Raw genomic sequence first — 21,941 nt, forward strand, 5'->3', positions numbered from 1 at the left:
TCGAAGGGACAAGGAGCAGGGAAACCCTCCGTTGCGCTATACAAACAGCGCGATAGAAACAAAGCCGCCGCGGAGTGACCCAAATCGTCACTTCCGCACACAACGAGGCGGAGCGTACCCCCGCAGAGACGCGCTGGAACTAACGGCAAGTCACTGTAACTCAGCGTTTAGTAATCTCTCACGCTGGAGTGAACGGGAGCCCCCGAATCACCCAAGACCAACTAATCAGAATCACTGGGGCATGAAAAGGAAAAGGGGAAAAAGGGAAGGGATACCGGGATACCGCTAACTAAACTAAAAAGAAATAGAGAAAAACGGGGAAGGGACCAAAATGAAGCAGGAAGGAACACAAACCCTCTTCACGAGCCCGTGAGAGGGGACAGGGCAGCAACAAGGAGTAAGGCAGCAGATGAGGAGGCTCAGCTCTGCGACTTCAGCAACCAACAACCAGGAAGGGAATCCAAACACTGGCAATATCGAGCAATGAGCCAAAGGTAGGACTGGTTTTTATCTACCTATCCCTGGTCATGTGATGTTAAGGCATGGTCACAAAGATAGGACTAGCTTGATTCCTAACAGTACCCCCCCCCCAACAATCCTCCCCACCGGTCTGGGCTTGGAGGGGTGTAGTCTATGGAATAAACGAACCAACCGCGGGGCGTGAACCCCCCCAGCAGGCTCCCATGTCCTGTCCTCCTTCGTGTACCCCTTCCAGTCTACCAAGTAGAAAAGACGTCCCCTGACTCACTTCGAATCAAGGATAGCCTGGACCTCAAATTCCTCCTGCCCATCAATCAGGACAGAAGGAGGGGGTGGCAGTACCTGATCTGTCGGTACATAGGGTTTAAGCAGAGAGGTATGAAAAACAGGGTGCACACCATACTCCTGTGGCAACTTGAGCTTCATCGCTACAGGGTTGACTACCTGGAGGATGGGATATGGACCCACAAACCTGGGCTGCAGCTTACGCGATCCCTGTAACCTCAAGTTGCGTGAAGACAGCCACACAAGATCCCCAATCTTGTAGGCAGGAGCAGGGACTCGATGTTTATCCGCCTGTACCTTCATAGCCTCCTTCGCATCCAAAAGGCCTTTTCTAGCCAAGGCCCAGACTTCTCCCAATTGCTTACATACGTCATCTATGGCTGGCACGTGACCCGTAGGCTGTATGGCCATCGCCCTCGGATGATATCCCAGGGAACAAAAAAAGGGTGTCATGCCCAAGGCGGAATGCACACTGTTGTTGTAGGCGAACTCCGCGATGGGCAGAGCAGTTACCCAATCACAGGACAAGGACGCAATCAGACACCGTAAGTATTGTTCCATCGTCTGGTTAGTGCGCTCAGTCTGACCGTCAGACTGAGGGTGGTAAGCCGAGGATAGACATATCTTGGTTTTAAGCACCTGACACAACTCAGTCCAAAAGTGGGAGACGAACTGTGCCCCTCTATCAGATACAATCACCTCTGGTAAACCATGCAAGCGCACAATCGAAGACATGAACACCACCGCCATCTCTTTTGCAGTAGGAATTTTGGGGAATGGTATAAAGTGGGCCATCTTGGTGAATAAATCTACCACCACCAACACGGCGGTGAGACCTGCAACAGAAGGTAGATCGGTTACGAAATCCATACTCAGAGAATGCCACGGACCAGGTGGAACCGCCAACGGCTGTAAAAGTCCCGAGGGTTTACAATGCGAGGGCTTGCTGGTTGCACACACTGGACAAGCACCTACATAACCCTGAACATCCCTTGACATGGACTCCCACCAAAACCACCTCATACACAAGTCCTTGGTCTTTCTTATACCTGGATGAGCTGCCAGGGCAGAGGAATGACACCACTCCAACACCTCATCCCTCAACCCAGGAGGAATAAACAACCTGTCCTCTTTATACAAAAGACCATCCTGCAACGCTACCTGGGGTAGGGATAACCAAGGGGCCAAATCCAAGTGGCTTAATCGGTCTTTCACAAGAGCAGGAAAATCGTCCACTGTCAATGCCCCTACGATTCTTTCTTTATCGATCATTGCCCTACTCATACTCAAAGAACCTTCATCCTTTGCATCCACGTGTATTCGGGAGAGAGCATCGGATTTTACCTGTTGAGCTGCAGGCCTGTAGGTTATAATGAAGTCGTATTCATTAAAGAATAAAACCCATCTCATCTGACGTGGTGTTAATGCCCTAGCCGAACGAAAGAATTCTAGATTTTTGTGATCAGTGTAGATGGTAATCACGTGACGGGCACCCCATAAGTAATGACGCCATTCCTCAAACGCTAGTTTGACCGCCAGCAGCTCTCTCTCTGCCACCGTATAATTACGTTCCGCTGGCAATAGGGTTTTAGAAAAGAATGCAATAGGATGCATATGGCCTGTGGCTTCGTCTCTCTGTGATAAAACGCCTCCTACAGCGCACAAGGAAGCATCTGTTTCTACAAAATACGGCAGGGCAGGATCAGGATGCACTAAGACCGGGGCGGACACAAACTGTCTCAGTAACATACGAAAGGCATCTTGAGTCTCACTGGTCCAATCAAAAGGGACACCCTTTCTCAATAGGCGAGTCATTGGGGCCACTATATCAGAGAAATGCAGAATAAATCGCCGATAAAAATTAGCGAAACCAAGGAGCACCTGTATTTGTTTCATATTCGTAGGCACTGGCCAGGTCTCTATAGCCTGAATCTTTTTCGGATCCATACGAATGCCTGCAGCAGAAATGACAAACCCCAAGAACTCCACTTCAGAAGTACCAAACTGGCACTTCTCCAGCTTAGCATATAAATGGTGTTCCTGCAACGTCTGCAATACCTGCGACACATGCTCAGTATGATCAAGCCCTTTCTCTGAATAAATAAGGATGTCATCCAAATACACTATGACTGTCTGATCCAAATATCTGCCAAGCACTTCATTTATGAAGAATTGAAACGCCGCAGGCGCGTTGCACAAACCAAACGGCATTACGGTGTATTCAAATAATCCATACTTTGTTTTAAATGCCGTCTTCCACTCATCCCCTGGCCGAACCCTTATAAGATGGTATGCGCCCCGCAAGTCCAGCTTGGTAAAAACTGTAGCCTTGCGGAGCTGGTCCAGTAACACGGAGATGAGCGGAAGAGGGTACCTGTTCTTAACTGTGGCAGAATTCAAGGTGCGATAGTCAACACACGCCCTCAAAGACCCCTCCTTCTTAGGTATGAAAAAGATAGCCAATGACACTGGCGAGGAAGAAGGACGTATATAACCCAACAACAACATCTCATCAATGTATGTCTTCAGATGAGCCTCCTCAGGTTCAGAGAGTGCGTAGACCCGACTGCATGGCAACGGGGCCCCTGGTATTATATCGATCTTACAATCATACGACCTGTGCGGAGGGAGACCTTGGGCACATCCCTTATCGAACACATCCTTATACGCAGAATACTGTGAAGGAATCCTACCCGTCTCGGTCACGGCACAGGACAAAGGATCGATCTGCTCCGCCGCCACAACATAACAATTCTTTAAGCAATGAACCGAGTCCAATGTAACCAGTCTCTGTACCCAGTCGATCCTGGGGTTATGTGTTTGTAACCACGGGACCCCCAGTACCAAACCAAACGAGGGTGCATCGATCAAATCAAAGACCACGGATTCCACATGCCCATTGTCACACAATAAACCTAATGGTTCAGTCTGTCGGGTAATACACCCCGAAGTCAACTCAGTCCCATCGATGGCTCTTACTGGCTCTGGTTGTTCCTTCAGTTGACAAGGAACCCTCAGCTTATCCGCCATAGAGATATCCATAAAGTTCCCAGTGGCCCCGGAATCAAGTAGCACTGATACCGGGACACGGTTCTGCGCTGATATCAACAAGTGAGCATTAATCACAAAATGCCTAGGAGCCCGATCTACCGCCCCCACCACTTCATACTGAGCATTCCTTTCCTTTTCAACTATTCGCTCCACTTGTATGCATGCCACCTTTTTCCCAAACCCTACACCAGAGGGCTTCACCGGACAATCACGTGCGAAATGTCCCCCCTGTCCGCAATACAGACACAAATTCTTCTCTCTCCTTCTCTTCTTTTCCTCTGGAGTCAGAGGACCCCGTACTCCACCTATCTCCATAGGCTCGGGAACGGTTCTACTCTCTCCTACCGCCTTCACCTCTGGTTTCACGTAACTACCCCGTGAGGACTGGAACCGGCTACGTTCTCCTCGTCGTTCAGTCACCCTATGATTCAGTTTCACCACCAAATCGATGAAAGCCGCGCAATCCTCAGGCGGATCCACCACCTGTGACACAATATCCTTCAATTCTTCGCATAAACCCTGATAGAATAGGGATGTCCTCTTCTCAATCGGCCAATGCGTCTCAGATACCAATCGGTTAAAGTTGGCTATATAAGACAACAAGTCCTGCCTGCCCTGCCGCAATTTCAACAGTTCAGCATCACTGGCCTGCATGAACGCATGTTTGGCGAATAGACTACGCATCAACTCCTTGAACGCCTGATAGTTATACAACACACGGTCATTGTTTTCTACTAACGGAATAGCCCATTGGGCCGCGTTACCAGCCAGATACGACAATATGAACGCAATTTTTGCAGAATCATCAGGAAAGGCGTTTGTTTTACACATAAAGTGCAGCTGACACTGATTCATAAAGGTACTGAATTTATCACTCTCTCCTGTGAATCTCTCAGGGGGGGCTAGAGGCACTGCTACAGGGGTTGAAACTGTCACGGCTATGGGAGAGCCGCTACTTGTAGTACTAGAACCCGCCCCTCCGGAGTTCTGGAATGTGGCTGGCTGCATCACGGGAACAGTTCCCCTATGCTGTGACTGTTCTCTAGCCCTTACAGCTACTAACTCTTGTTTCAGTCCTACATTCTCCTGTTGCAACTCTTGCACTTGTGCCTGTAGGGTGTGTACAGCTCCCATGATATCCTGCATTGAGGGACCCCCCGTACCCCCTTCCTCATCCATGCTAGTCCGGGCAGTGCTGTATTAACGTGGGCTCGATATTCTGTCAGATTCCAACCGGCCCAAGCACTGCAGGAACGTAGCATGCACCAGTCCCCTTCCTCTGCCCACTGGACACCCACAGGATAATCTCTATGGGTGCACCTATGGACCTGAAAAGAGGGTGGTAATGTTGAGGAGACACCAAGTCTTCCACCCTTGTAGGTAACAGGACACAGCTCCCTCTGTCTTTACGCTTCTGCACCTGCAGCACAATGGGTAAAAACAACACCTTTCATATGCACTGGACACTAATGTAACCAACCCCCAATGACCATGCCTTAACAAACATGCAACCCTTCTCACCTGTGGCAGATGCAGGCTTTGCCTCGTAAAGATGTGGAGTACTGCAACAGTAAAAACGATGTACTCCGGTTTCTGCGCTAATAACTCTTAGCAGATTCAAGGAAGGAGCTATTCTCAAAATGTCCTCGTACCAAAATTATATTATGCGGGGAAAAAGGTCGGTAGTGGCATGCAGCCAAAACCAAAAAACCCCGTTCTTAAAAAGAAATGAACTCGAAGGGACAAGGAGCAGGGAAACCCTCCGTTGCGCTATACAAACAGCGCGATAGAAACAAAGCCGCCGCGGAGTGACCCAAATCGTCACTTCCGCACACAACGAGGCGGAGCGTACCCCCGCAGAGACGCGCTGGAACTAACGGCAAGTCACTGTAACTCAGCGTTTAGTAATCTCTCACGCTGGAGTGAACGGGAGCCCCCGAATCACCCAAGACCAACTAATCAGAATCACTGGGGCATGAAAAGGAAAAGGGGAAAAAGGGAAGGGATACCGGGATACCGCTAACTAAACTAAAAAGAAATAGAGAAAAACGGGGAAGGGACCAAAACGAAGCAGGAAGGAACACAAACCCTCTTCACGAGCCCGTGAGAGGGGACAGGGCAGCAACAAGGAGTAAGGCAGCAGATGAGGAGTCTCAGCTCTGCGACTTCAGCAAACAACAACCAGGAAGGGAATCCAAACACTGGCAATATCGAGCAATGAGCCAAAGGTAGGACTGGTTTTTATCTACCTATCCCTGGTCATGTGATGTTAAGGCATGGTCACAAAGATAGGACTAGCTTGATTCCTAACATAGTTGAAGTGAACGCAGCTGTGGTCCGTCCAATGGAGAGCTGTGGTGTGATTGAAGGAGATGTGCTTGCTGGAGGTGAAGATTGGGTCGAGCGTGTGCCCGGCATAGTGGGTGGGGGTGTCAACAAGTTGTTTGAGTCCGAGATTGGCGAGGTTGTCCAGAAGGGTGGTGGTGTTGCTGTCGTTGTTCTTTTCCAGGTGGAAGTTGAGGTCTCCCAGTAGAATGTAGTCTTCGGAGAGGAGGGCATGTGGGCTGATGAAGTCAGTGATGTCTTCGCTGAAATGTGAGCGGGGTCCTGGTGGCCTGTAGATGAGGGTGCCTCTGAGTGTGGTCTTGGGGTCGGTGTGGATCTGGAAGTGAAGGTGTTCGTCGGAACTGGTCGTGATGCGGATGGTGTTCTTATGGACGATGGCGATGCCTCCTCCTGTTTGGTTGATGCGGTCATTTCGGATGATCTTGTAGCCGTCCGGGATGGCTATGGCGATGCCGGGCGTTGATGAGGCGTTCATCCAGGTTTCTGTAAGAAAGGCGACGTCCGGAGATGTGGTGTCGAGTAGGTTCCAAAGTTCAATGGCGTGTCTGTGGACCGAGCGGGTGTTGAGTAGGATGCACTTCAGGTGGTTAGTGTCGGAGCTCTGTTTGGAGTTTGTGGATTTGGTGTGGGTCTTGATGCAGTCGAACTTGCAGGAGTGGCAGGTGAAGGGTCCATGAGTGTGTCCTGGGGCGGCTTGGTGGCAGACTGGGAGACGGACGGGGTTGAGTGCAGAGAGGGTTGCGGCGTCGTACGTTATGCGAGTGAAGTGGGTTTTGCGGGGGCCAGGGGGTCTGGCTCTGGGCGCGGTCCCCGCCCGGACGGGCGTAGACGGGCTTACCTTTGGCGTGCCTTCGGCGCGTATAGGGCGCGATCGCTGCGCGTGAACGCTGCGCGTGTGTTGCTCTGACATATGTAGATAGTGAAGGGGGCGGAGCGAGGGAGGAGCAGCTGGGAGGCGGGAGCGGGGTGGAGAGACGGGCTGGGACGGCACAACAACAAAATGGCAGCAACAACAACAAAGCGAAACAGGGTGAGATTGGGGCACAATGTGTAACGTCGCAATGGGCAGTGGCACCGACACAATCAGGCACTAATTACAATGCGAGCAATAGAACGCTATGAATAATTTTAAAGCACAAACAATTTTTAAAGTCGAGCAATGCAATGCGAGTGATAGAGCGCTATGAATAATTTTAAAGCACAAACAATTTTTAAAGTCGAGCAATGCAATGCGAGTGATATAGCGCTACGATGTTAAAGAGGCACAAACAGTTTGAAACGCAATGCGTGCAATGTGCAATTGGTTCTTTGGCAGCAGTCAGCGATATAGCGCTACGATACCCAGGAGATCCTTGTGCAATATCGTGAAGACTCTGATCAACGGCATATAGTCGCGTATGCTAGCCGCAGCCTTACTGACACTGAAAAGGCATACTCAAAGCCTGAGAAGGAGAGTCTTGCGGTCGTATGGGCCTTGGAACACTTTCACCTGTTCGTGCATGGGAAGCACTTCACTCTCATCCCTGACCACCAGGCTCTTGTCACGATATTCGGAAACCCCATGGCCAAGATGCCCCCGCACATTGAAAGATGGGGACTGCGTTTACAAGACTATGTCTACACCATCATTCATAAACCAGGGAAATCAGAGAACCCAGCGGATTATATGTCTCGGCACCCTCAACCACATGTCAAGGAACAGTGCTCTATGGCAGAAGAGTATATTCATTTCGTCATCGACAATGCTTGTCCTCCCACCGTACCGCTAGAGGCAATCCGTGAGGCATCCACTCAAGACCCCACATTTCAAGACATCGTGGATCGCGTACGTACCAATTCATGGAGACACCTCCAAGACACTTCTCAACATTCTGATCATGCCCCTCAAGAACTTGCGGCTTTCAAACATATCCGAGAGGAGCTATCAATCAGCATGGATGGGCTACTGCTGAGAGGGGGAGGATAGTAATTCCCCAGAAATTACGCCAAGGAGTCATCAATCTGGCTCACGAAGGTCATCGAGGGATAGTTGCCACCAAGAAAGCACTCCGAGAACGAGTCTGGTTCCCGTCACTTGACCAGATGGTGGAAAACACACTCAAGGACTGCACCTCGTGCCAGCTAGTGGGTCATGACGAACCACCGGCCCCGTTGCAGATGTCAGACTTACCGGACAAGGTATGGCAGCAAGTGGCCATCGACTTCTTCGGCCCTCTGAAATCGGGTAAATACATTGTCGTCATCATGGACGAATACTCGCGATTCCCCATCGCACATCAAGTAGCTTTGACCAAGGCGTCAGCCGTAATCCCGATCCTCGATGAGACCTTCGCAGCATGGGGCATTCCTGCAAGAGTCAAATCAGACAATGGACCACCGTTCAACGGCCATGAATTTGCTGAATTCGCAAACCATCTCAATTTCAAGCACAGGAAAAATCACCGTTATGGCCTCAAGCCAATGGCATGGTGGAGCGGTTTATGGGGACACTCAAGAAAGCAGTCCAGCAGGCTGAACTTGCCCACCGTGACACACAACAAGTGCTAAATGAAGTGCTGCGAGCATATCGCACCACACCCCTTAGCACCACAAATCAATGCCCGGCCACGTTAATGCTTGGTCGAGTCCCTCGCACCCTGCTACCGGGCCTGAACAATGTCTCAAAACTTCAAGTGACGACCACTGACCATAACACATTGGTCAAGCTAGACCACGACAAGAAACTAAAGATGAAAATCTACGCCGACAATCGGAGACATGCAAAACATGCAGACATCCAAGAAGGAGATTGGGTGATGGTCAGACGTGATCGCAAAACCAAAGCAGACAGCCGATATCTCAATCATCCCCTGCGAGTCTCCAGTCGGAAAGGAACCATGATCACAGCGGAGGCTGATCACAAATGAATAACGCGAAACATATCACACTTTAAGAGATGCACCTCCACTGGTCATGAAGGAACTCGACTCCATGACTCCAGTGCTGATTCCCTGACTCAGAGTGAGAACAGTGACCGAGACCGTTTCAGTCCCGAAAGACATGAAGATACTGAGGATCACCGGACACCAGAACTGAAACAGCCCGACCGCCCACGCAGACACATCAAACGACCAGCGCGCCTCATTGAAGAACTCTAAGACACAGTAAGACTGTTTGTACAAAAGGGGGAGATGTCATGTCGTCGCTGCGTGACCCCACTTTAGGACAGGGCAGGCGAGACAGGAAGGGGCGGAGGAAACAGGAAGTAGGGGGGAAAGTTCAGTAGAACGTAGACACCAGTGAATAAAGACGTGTGCTACGATACTCCTGGCTCTGCATCTTACGATTCAACAATATTGCATCACTATATGCTAGGGTTCTTTTGACAGACCGGTACATAACGCAGGGAAAGCTGAATCTAGACAGTAGATAGTGTTAATACCTTTGCTATTGATCCCAAAAGAGAATGGGCCAATGGCGTCTGAGGCACTGGCAGGGTGGGAGCAGGCACTCAGAAAGGAGTCCTTCCAGGTCAATATATGCAGAATCAGATGGAAGTAACATTATCTAATAATGTTGGGTCTTATCCCCACCAATCAGCCAAGCCCTGTGTTACTGTGTGTTACTATGCTTCAAAACTGTGCTCATGGTAAAAGATAACGCTTGTTGGAACACTTTCTTAATGCCATCTGTAAAGGATCAGAGTCAGGGAGAAAAGGAAACATCTAGATCCAGGGGGTCATGTTGGGCATGGCTGAGGTATTTAAGGACACTCCCAGGCTTCACCAGTTGCTTGTGATTCAGAAGCTCGGAGGTGCGGGCTCTCTTTTTAATCAAACTCCTGCTTTCTTCACTTACCTTTTACTTTCTTCACACACAGCCACTGGTGGACCTCGGCTCTCTAAAGCCGACCTCCCTCACCGGTAAGGAGACTAGGAACAAACAGAGGACAGTAAGATAGAAGAACAATCATAAGTCTAAAGGAAAGGCACGGGAGCCTCTATGTTAAAACGTACTAGTTTGAGTTCATCATTTCGAAGGGAATCCTCCAGTGCAACCTGCACCAGAAAAGACAAGAAACAAAGTTAAGTCTTGCACAATTTGTTTACATAAAAAGCGTAGATAAAGACCACGGAAGTACTGTGCACACAGTTTCATGTAACATTCGGATTCAATTACCTGATGTTTCTCAGTGATTTGTTGGTGTAACGAAACTCAAGGAACAGAGCTCCATCTAGATAAACACCAGAAACTTGAGCCCAATTAGCACCAGATTTGCGTTACTTTTGTGAAGCAAACCGGATTCAAAAGTGTTATGCTGGGATTTACTATCCAATGGAAATCAGGATTTGCATTGGATAGTTTTCCAAAGTAAGGGAATGTTGCGCTATGTGCTGCTTTGTGTTACTTTGTGCCAAGGGGGCGTTCAGGTACTCAAAATCAGAACCATATTAGTAACAAGCTAATAAGTAGATGAATATAGGTGAAATAGATGGGATAACAATATTCTATCATTTTTCTTTGTACAGTGAAGCATCTACAGGAGGCGCAACAAACGCTCCAAGTGAGTGTGCAGTATAGGGACTGAAGTAGACAGTGCCCAGTGGCAAGCCCATACACCCTCTTTTCTTTCTCATCTACACCCTCTCTTCTTTCTCATCTACACCCTCTTTTCCCTGTTGGTTTGGCCTCAACTTCTTACAGCTAACTTGAAGGGAGAATTGGGGTTAGATCACAGGTAGAGGACGTGTTGCTAGCTCAAGAAAAGCACCAGGTTTGTGCACTGAATTTTGACATCAATGTTGTGTTTTATGGTTTCCACTTTCTATAGTTGACACTTAGATTTAGACATCCTGTATTTTTTTTGCCTTCTCTTTTCATTTCGTGTTAGGGTTCATACCTACTTCCCCAGTCAGAGGGCATTGCTCTAGCTTGTGTCTCTTCCCAACAGACGAGCTTCACTTTTCCTATGTGCTGGGGTATTTCCTGATTGCCAAAAACAAAAAGTGAAACAGGATCCCTCAAGGTCCTGTCACCGGGGGGACTCAGAATAAACTTTCCAGTATTAGGTGGTCTATAGAATACACTCTTCCCACATAAGCTGTCTACACAGTACAAGTATTCCTAACCTATCTAAAATAGGATGACACTCTTCCTTGTAGAGATTTCCTGATTAGCACGTATGGAAAAAATAAATTATCTTTTATATGACCCTCACCCACTCTAATAGTAGCATGCTTTATCATCAGGTCCACCTCGATGCCTAAAAGCAGAGGTGTTACACAAGGGGGTTAAACCCATAAAGTCACGGGGACCTGGGTGCTAGGTGATACATTCGTAAAGGGGTCCCCGTAAGAGAGGAAAGTGTATTGTGGACAACATACACTAAACAGTTTTCACTATAACTCAAACACAAATTCAAATTCAAAAACTAGTTTTCAATTGGTAATTTGATTTATTTCCAATATGCTGTGATTGCCGATTGGCAATTGTTGAATCACACCGATTCATAAATATTAAATCCCAAGGGGGAGAAAGGGAGGGAGGTAGTGCTCAGGGGAGTGTTAAGAGTAGAGAAGAATAACACAGTATCAAAAGAGGGTAATACCAAATTCAAACATAGATCACATACAATTATAAAACAAGAGCCATCATACAGGCAAAATTCAAGAAAAATTCATGTGAGAAAATTCAACGGTCACAGTTAATTATTTGATCAATCGAGGGTGTGCCGGATTTCCAACAGCAAGGCAACAAGTCGACGTTTCGACCCCTAATAGTAGGCCTATTAAAGTCCTTTCACGGGGTCTTCATCAGGACGTCACAGAGGGAAGGGAAGGGTGGGGCAATTCTGTGTGAGAAAATATAAGGGAAATTATACTTTAGTGTATATCCAACTAATGACATGAAAAACCAAATTTTTCTCAAGGGGTAATTTCTCAAATTGCATTTACCATGGAGTACGGCCCAGCCGGGCTCTGTACATGGAGAGACCAGCCACGCTAGCTGTCGTGGTCAACTCTAAAAGGTGGAAACCTCAAACAGAGAGGAGAAGGAGTAATCAATAGGGTTCTTAACGAATTCAAAAGATAAACTGGTTAAAACTTCACTTACATACTACACTAGTAGATGCCATGAGTTAACCAAAATTATGCTTCCAGATTTAGCAACCACTGTCGCCAGTAACATTAGAGACATGCACAAATGAATCAACATGGCGGTGTCAGGGAGCAACAATAGATTAAGTTGATTTATAGAATGTACCTTTAGGTCACTAGGACTCAGAACATCAAGGGTCCACAGTGTTTTTACTCTAATAAAGCAGAGACGGAGTCTGACTGCGGAAAAATCCTCCTACGTTAAACAGAGTGGAGAGAGGTTGTTTGCCAAAAACTCGTATCAGTACCATCAACATCATGAATGGTCATAGCGGTGATTGGGGACGACTTCAAAGTGAGTTAAAAGGTACCTTTTGAATCAGTAGTACTTGGAACGACTGGGGTCCGAAGGTTTGACAAATCTGCCGATACTGGGTTCTGGTCGTGAATTCAGCCTCCTGTGGTAAACAGAGTGGGGATTGTTCACCGGTGTAAGGCAGAACAAATCTCCAAATAGGGTTTTAACAAAAGTATGCTACAGATTACTTACATCAATTGTAGCACACACGCGCAGTCAACTTCAGGCGTGTTGGCAACCTTAATAGCAATAGTAGGCCGGATGGGAAGATGTCCGACTCAGCGCGGGAGCTTACTTCCAGTGCCTGTCCGACTGTTAGTTCACTAAAAGGAAGGAGGGCAAGAATGACTTGTTTGGCCGAGGTTTTGGATTAATCAGAGTGCGCCGCACATAAGGCATTACTCACAGAAAAAGGCAAGCAGGCAGCAACCGTCTGCATACATCCTTACGCAAAATCCGCTGTGTCAGCACCGCTGTCTCAGAGCGGGAGCTTACTTTCGGTGCCTGTCCGACTGTTAGTTCACTACAAGGAAGGAGGGCAAGAATAAATTGTTTGGCCGCGGTTTAGATTAATAAAAGTGCGCCGCACATAGGGAATTACTCACAGAAAACGGGCAGCAAACGTCTGCACACATCCATACGCGAACTCCGCTGTGTGAGCAACGCGGAGTTTGGGGGCGGGGCCAGGTGTTATACAAGAATGATAGAAACTGAAAAGTGACTTCCAATTCAATGGCAGATTAGGCACCCGTACTTTATGTAAATAGTAATTTGCTATATGGGTTCCAGGTCAAGGATGGTGTCAGGAAAAATATTTAAGGAACTAAATACAATAAACCAACCAAGCATTGGTGACTTACAATTTGAAAACAAATTATGCCCCCGCACTTTATGTGAAAAGTAGTTTGCTATTTGAGTTCCAGCTCATGGATGGTTTGAGAGAAAATTTTTTGGGGGGAACTAAATACAATGAACCAAACAGACATTGGTGCAACTCTCACACAGGAGGTTGAAACCAAACACAAGGTCTTGCAGCTTGCTCTTTAAAAATAGGCATCAATGAGACCAATGTGGATTATCATTTGTCATTTTTCTATGAATTGATAGGAAACACAAACCTATTTCTAAAATTAGGAAAATCAACATTGGGCAATTTTTCATCTTGAACCATGATTAGACAGTCAACATTATCATAAATGTTTAAACAGGCTTTTGACAGAACAATCAGACCTTTACCATGATGTTACAAAAGATCAGATCGAGACCAGAAGACTCGTGCACTTCTCCGACACGAGAGTGTAACGAGTGGTTTAACACAGTTACTGCACAGTAAATATTATTAACCCAATGTTGCCAGTTGGGCAAGGCTACTGTCCTGCTCATTTAACCCATTTTTAATGGAGTCCAGAAGGGACATCCATTTGGACTCACGTGTGTTCAAAATTAGGGGGAGATTCCCACCCCTTCTGCCCAGGGGTCGGAGGTCCTGACTGAACGCCTTATCGTGCGAGGATATCCATCGAGAATGGTGAAGAGAGCAAGAAAACGGGCGTGGTACAGTCCACGAGAGACCCTACTCAATCCGGAGGATTCTTCTAAGACCCCTCTAAACCGCATCGTCTGTGTCACAACTTTTTCGACACGCAGCAATGATATCAAGAAAATCATCAACCAGAACTGGCCTTTGGTTGCAGACGTCATTGAACAAACTGATCTGCCCCTGCACTCCTTTAAGAGAGCCAAAAACATAAGGGATATGGTTGTACATTCCTACTTAGAGTCAGAAAACCAACCAACTCTTACATCCCTCTGGAACCTCCCCCCAGTAATTGGCCATTACCGGTGTGGGTCTTGCACTGCATGCGATACAACTATTCAGACAAAAAGTTTTGCCCATAGTGGCAGAACTTACAACTTAAGACATTACACAAATTGTAATTCTACTGGGGTCATTTATATCATCCGGTGCCCATGTAGCCGGGTATATGTGGGACAAACCCAACAGAAAATAAAATCCAGGATTTCGTCCCACTCGAGTAGGCTTAGATGCAAGGTGACAGGGGCGCCCTTGGTAGATCACTGGCTGCAAGCAGGCCACACTGTCACAGATCTACGTTGGCTTGTCATTGAAAAGGTAACCCTGGGCAGAAGGGGTGGGAATCTCCCCCTAATTTTGAACACACGTGAGTCCAAATGGATGTCCCTTCTGGACTCCATTAAAAATGGGTTAAATGAGCAGGACAGTAGCCTTGCCCAACTGGCAACATTGGGTTAATAATATTTACTGTGCAGTAACTGTGTTAAACCACTCGTTACACTCTCGTGTCGGAGAAGTGCACGAGTCTTCTGGTCTCGATCTGATCTTTTGTAACATCATGGTAAAGGTCTGATTGTTCTGTCAAAAGCCTGTTTAAACATTTATGATAATGTTGACTGTCTAATCATGGTTCAAGATGAAAAATTGCCCAATGTTGATTTTCCTAATTTTAGAAATAGGTTTGTGTTTCCTATCAATTCATAGAAAAATGACAAATGATAATCCACATTGGTCTCATTGATGCCTATTTTTAAAGAGCAAGCTGCAAGACCTTGTGTTTGGTTTCAACCTCCTGTGTGAGAGTTGCACCAATGTCTGTTTGGTTCATTGTATTTAGTTCCCAAAATTTTTTTTTCTCTCAAACCATCCATGAGCTGGAACTCAAATAGCAAACTACTTTTCACATAAAGTGCGGGGGCATAATTTGTTTTCAAATTGTAAGTCACCAATGCTTGGTTGGTTTATTGTATTTAGTTCCTTAAATATTTTTCCTGACACCATCCTTGACCTGGAACCCATGTAGCAAATTACTATTTACATAAAGTACGGGTGCCTAATCTGCCATTGAATTTGAAAGTCACTTTTCAGTTTCTATCATTCTTGTATAACACCTGGCCCCGCCCCCAAACTCTGCGTTGCTCACACAGCGGAGTTCGCGTATGGATGTGTGCAGACGTTTGCTGCCCGTTTTCTGTGAGTAATTCCCTATGTGCGGCGCACTTTTATTAATCTAAACCGCGGCCAAACAATTTATTCTTGCCCTCCTTCCTTGTAGTGAACTAACAGTCGGACAGGCACCGAAAGTAAGCTCCCGCTCTGAGACAGCGGTGCTGACACAGCGGATTTTGCGTAAGGATGTATGCAGACGGTTGCTGCCTGCTTGCCTTTTTCTGTGAGTAATGCCTTATGTGCGGCGCACTCTGATTAATCCAAAACCTCGGCCAAACAAGTCATTCTTGCCCTCCTTCCTTTTAGTGTACTAACAGTCGGACAGGCACTGGAAGTAAGCTCCCGCGCTGAGTCGGACATCTTCCCATCCGGCCTACTATTGCTATTAAGGTTGCCAACACGCCTGAAGTTGACTGCGCGTGTGTGCTACAATTGATGTAAGTAATCTGTAGCATACTTTTGTTAAAACCCTATTTGGAGATTTTTTCTGCCTTACACCGGTGAACAATCCCCACTCTGTTTACCACAGGAGGCTGAATTCACGACCAGAACCCAGTATCGGCAGATTTGTCAAACCTTCGGACGCCAGTCGTTCCAAGTACTACTGATTCAAAAGGTACCTTTTAACTCACTTTGAAGTCGTCCCCAATCACCGCTATGACCATTCATGATGTTGATGGTACTGATACGAGTTTTTGGCAAACAACCTCTCTCCACTCTGTTTAACGTAGGAGGATTTTTACGCAGTCAGACTCCGTCTCTGCTTTATTAGAGTAAAAACACTGTGGACCCTTGATGTTCTGAGTCCTAGTGACCTAAAGGTACATTCTATAAATCAACTTAATCTATTGTTGCTCCCTGACACCGCCATGTTGATTCATTTGTGCATGTCTCTAATGTTACTGGCGACAGTGGTTGCTAAATCTGGAAGCATAATTTTGGTTAACTCATGGCATCTACTAGTGTAGTATGTAAGTGAAGTTTTAACCAGCTTATCTTTTGAATTCGTTAAGAACCCTATTGATTACTCCTTCTCCTCTCTGTTTGAGGTTTCCACCTTTTAGAGTTGACCACGACAGCTAGCGTGGCTGGTCTCTCCATGTACAGAGCCCGGCTGGGCCGTACTCCATGGTAAATGCAATTTGAGAAATTACCCCTTGAGAAAAATTTGGTTTTTCATGTCATTAGTTGGATATACACTAAAGTATAATTTCCCTTATATTTTCTCACACAGAATTGCCCCACCCTTCCCTTCCCTCTGTGACGTCCTGAAGAAGACCCCGTGAAAGGACTTTAATAGGCCTACTATTAGGGGTCGAAACGTCGACTTGTTGCCTTGCTGTTGGAAATCCGGCACACCCTCGATTGATCAAATAATTAACTGTGACCGTTGAATTTTCTCACATGAATTTTTCTTGAATTTTGCCTGTATGATGGCTCTTGTTTTATAATTGTATGTGATCTATGTTTGAATTTGGTATTACCCTCTTTTGATACTGTGTTATTCTTCTCTACTCTTAACACTCCCCTGAGCACTACCTCCCTCCCTTTCTCCCCCTTGGGGCTTTAATATTTATGAATCGGTGTGATTCAACAATTGCCAATCGGCAATCACAGCATATTGGAAATAAATCAAATTAACAATTGAAAACTAGTCTTCTTAAAAGCAGAGGTGGGCTCAACCGTATTTGAGGAAGCACTTATGAGAACCTACTGGGGAGCAGAAAGATAAAAAAAAGCCTATCGAGGGTCAAAGATATCTCTTTATTAGTGACCCTAGATGGTATGATTACAAATATGTAGAACGAGGAATGTCTAGGTTTATCATGGTCCTAGGACCCTTGCTTATATTGTCAACATATTATAGCTCTGCTGCTGGCCTACACGAAGCCCTTGGCTTTCATCAGGAGTCATAGAAGTTTGTATGCCCCGGATTTGTTGCAGCAATGGCTAATTTATGTGCAAATCACATGCAGTATTACTAGCATACATAGCAAATGGAGACTGCCTGACCATGCTTGTTGGAAGAGTAATTAATGCCCACCTGGGTCACTATTAAAGATTCTCAGGGGTCAGGGTGTCATGTCCCTGTAGTCTCACAGTCATCAAAGGGTACCATGCCGCAGCCTCACCTATTTGGGGACCGTCACTTCTGAATCTGTGTTATTTCCTGATTGCTCCAGTGCTCATCGGTGCTTTTGTTCTGCAGAAGTGGGTAATTATTCAGAGATATATCGAATCTTGCTTTATCATTTCGGTTCATCTGATTTACTGTATCTCTTTGTTTTATCACAGTCACTACCTTCGCTGGTTCCTCCACTCAACCTTCGTTCCTCTCCTGCTGAGGCCTCTCCTGTTGGGCTGAGCCATTGCCGGTAAGACTTTGAGTCTAAAGAGACACAAAGTCTTACAGGCAATGGCTCATTACGATGTGCAACTTCTATGTGTGCTGCAAAATGCAGCACACATGGGAGTTACAAATCACCTTTAGTTATTGTTTATGTGCTGAAATGGGACACCTTCCTGCACATAAACAATTATTCCCCCAACACAGGTACCTTTGAACGAGTGCAAGGGTGATTGCGTCGGCACTAGGCAGCTGAATTGTGAGCCAGCACTAGGGAAAACGTAGGCCTGCACCATATCATTGTAAATAAGGTGCATCCTTGTATTTTCAGAATAGCAGAGCGTGGCATTAGCAATTTTGGCTTAACGCTGCGCTCCGCCATTTTATTGTAAATATGCCCCATGTATTACTAAAAAATGGGAAGAACCAACCTCAGATAGTGACAGTCAATGGCAGATCTCTTCTAGCAATGTCGTGTTTAATGCCACTCAGATATTCAGTCAGCATACTGTACTATGGGCTAACAGCAGGTAATTCAAGAATGGTATCTAAATGTCCGTGGTCTGGAGGATTTGTATATTAATTCCACTAATTTCCTGCAAAAGTTGTGGAACCTGGATTCAGAAATCATTTACCCGCTTCCAAATCTGTCACAGTTGGACTCGCTCTTCAACCCCCATTTCAGAAATCTCCAGGGTGTGCGGTATAGTCTGTAGAGGAATCTGTGGAATCTGTGGTGTATTGTTACTAGGGAGACGTTCTCCAATTTGGGCAATTTGTAGCAGGGTTTCTGTTCTCCCACAGAACTGTGCACAGAGGATTGGAACCTCAGCGAATTAGGGTGACCCAAAACTCACCTCAGTACCCAACAAACCCCTTACCGAGCTAGCTACAGTGTCTCATTGGTCATAACCAACTCCCAATGTTTAGACAAACCAGAACATGAACTCACCAACCTCAGGTTACGTGGAACACATGAGCACTCTTTCGTTATACATTCATTTCAAACCAGAACATGGAGTAAAGAAGAACACGTGAGCATTTGAAATGTTTATTTACTAATGCCGTCTTCTCAGGCGCAGTATCTTAGATAATACAAGTAAACATATTATCAACAACAAATCTTCAAGCATAGTTACTAGTCCATAGAAAGCGAACGGTGACAGCATGTTACCATGCTGTAAATTAATAAGGGTTAACAACACTTATTTCTCACCCTCCTTAACTCGCATATTATATTAATAGCTAAGAAGGTCTCTTTGGGTTGAATTAGGGCGGGCCCATACCTCAGTGTCCTAGAATGAAGGGATCACATCAGCATACACCAGCTCTCTCTGCATGCGAACCGCATCAAGTGTGTTTGTGCCTCAAGCAAAGCAATATAAAAACCCGCCTCAAGCCCAAAGTTGGCAGAAGCTGCACTTATGTTATGTCTATAAAGGCGCGAAGATCAGACCTCATAACAATTCTGTATTGTGTTGTTCCTGAGGCTTCAGCACTCTATGTGCAGACATAGTTTATTAAGCAAAGCTGATATCAGAGTAATAACATATTATTCTCAAGTAAACCACAACGAACTACTAGGTTGAAAGCTAAATCAACAATTAAGTGTCGTGTGCAGAAGCAGCAAAAGGAAAAAATGGCGTTTAAACATTTAATGAGCCTATGCTAACTTAACACATTATAAAGATATACAGCAGCTATATGACACCCCCCCATGATCCGAGGACGGATAAGATAATATAAGGGCAACTTCATGAAAGCAGAGTTCAAGAACTGCGAGCCATGAAAATACTTAAAAAAATTCTAATATTTTGCTCAAGTCAATAGGTCTGTGAAATTGATCAATGTACTAAAAATCGCAAAATATGCAAGCTGAAAGTCAAATGGCCGGAAATAAACCATGGAAAAGTTTTTAGGACAAGACCACATAAGCAAAATATGCAGCAACAGCCTCCAGCATGAAATCACCGTCTTCATCAGAAAACAGTTCAGCCATCCAATTCAAAAGTGGAAAAGAACATACGTGTTCCCCAAGTATCGGAGCCTCTATTACCATCAGAGGACAACTTGGTGGGTTCTCCAGAAAGCTCAGTTCCAAGAAATCCTGCGCTGCCGAGAATATATCCCAGGGACCCATTAGTCCATGCACCGCTGCTATGGCCATAATCCTTTCGTCAGAACAAACCAACTCGTGAGTAGTGATAGGACTCATCAGCTGATTAAAATCGACGCCAGGAGAAACTGGTCCGCAGAGACACAAATCAATGGCCCAATCAAATTCACAGCTCAGGCAGTGAAACACAGGCTGGACACAGGTGAAGTAGGAAAATTGAAACGATAATCCATATGCCGTGCTTAAAATCGCAAGCGGCAGTGTGCCAAAATATTCAAGCATTCGGTTGCGAAACAGCGGCAGCAGAGGCTGGGCCGCTTCTTCCACATGTGGGGCATCCATATTTAAGGAAGCAGAGAACAACTAGGACGCCTGCCGCTAGTGCCAGTAAAACCGGGAATCCACCAAACAGACTCGAGAAAATGGAATGAAAGAAACTAGGGATTACTCCAAATATTTTTTCAAATGAAGTCACAAGGCCGCTGCTAACTGCTTTAAAAAAATGCGCTAGCCCAGATGTCGAGGACGCGTTAAAGATAGAATGTATCATTTCGCCAAAATGCAACGGTAAATCAGTATTTAAAAGGGCCTGAACCTCGGTCCGGGTGTTAGCTATGTGAAGCACGAAAGTTTCCCGAGCCGAACTCAAGGCCACTTCTTTCTGGGACAATAGAGCCCTCAGTCTAGTCATGCCGTTGAACTCTGCCTTCAAGGTTGGTATGCGTGGCCAAATGGAAACCTCCCTATTCTCATGTGTGGGTGGGTACAGGACATTTCTGCAGCAAACGACACGCTCACTTACTGTTACCACATAAGCTACACCCTTAATTAACCCGCAACAATCTTCATTATTCAAAAGTAAATAACTTCCGTTCCCTATCAAGGTAAAAGTCGGGGTAATTGATGGTAAAGGAGTGCCTTTTAAAACACAGGCCAAGTTTGGTTGGTCCTGGTTGCAAGAACCGTGTAATTGTATGTGTCTACACATTAACGAATGATCTGGAGTTTCTGTAAATTCCTCCCCATTTAGATAAACTTCTTGGCCGTCCCTCAAACATCTATAAGTGAAAGGAAGGGACCATACTTCATGGAGAAAACCACTACCCAAAGGCTCATAGCGACCTATGGCAACATATTTCATACAGTTAGTAAATTTATACAAAGCAAAAGGTAATGTTAACAGACCGTGGATAAGCCACGTTGCAGCTGAGGCTTCCGCCACAGAAAAAGGCAAGGATTCCAATTTCTCAATATGTAACATAGAAAAAGAAGCATCTCGCATAGAAAGCAAGCGTTGTTTGTCAGTCAAATTAAAGGGTGCAAAGAGAGAGGACACGTTCATGTAGCCCCATGGCACCTTGCCAGATTTAAGCGTTTGCAGGGTCCATGCAAATTGCATGATAGAACGTAATTGATTCTGACCATGGTACAAAACAGATACCTCATCATGCACAATATCCACTACAGAAGACACAATGTTATCTAAAGTGTAAATGCGTGAAGAAAGCATGTTAATACTATTGTCTACCACTGCAAGGACTTTCTCTAGATTTGCTTGATCTATAGCCCTAAGGCGTGTTGCTGCCTCAATCTGTGATGTTTTCCAGATTTCATTGTAGACAGCATATATCCATCTTTTTGACCTACCACTAGCCGGGCCTTTTATGAAATCATTTAAATCTACATCATCATTTAGTTTTGCCAGATGTAATTTAACTGCAGATAATTTAGAATGTTTCAGCCAAGTTTGACATAATTTACCCACAGAGTAAGTTGTGACAGAATGCTCAGTTTCAAAACGTGAATCAGGTTTAACCTGAGCAAAGCCGTCAGACAAACCCAGAAAACGGCGCTGGCAAGAATCAGCACTCTTGTGCCACACTAGCCAGCCTTTA

The sequence above is a fragment of the Lissotriton helveticus genome, chromosome 2_2, assembly GCF_964261635.1.
Source record: "Lissotriton helveticus chromosome 2_2, aLisHel1.1, whole genome shotgun sequence".
NCBI classification, from domain to species: Eukaryota; Metazoa; Chordata; class Amphibia; order Caudata; family Salamandridae; genus Lissotriton; species Lissotriton helveticus.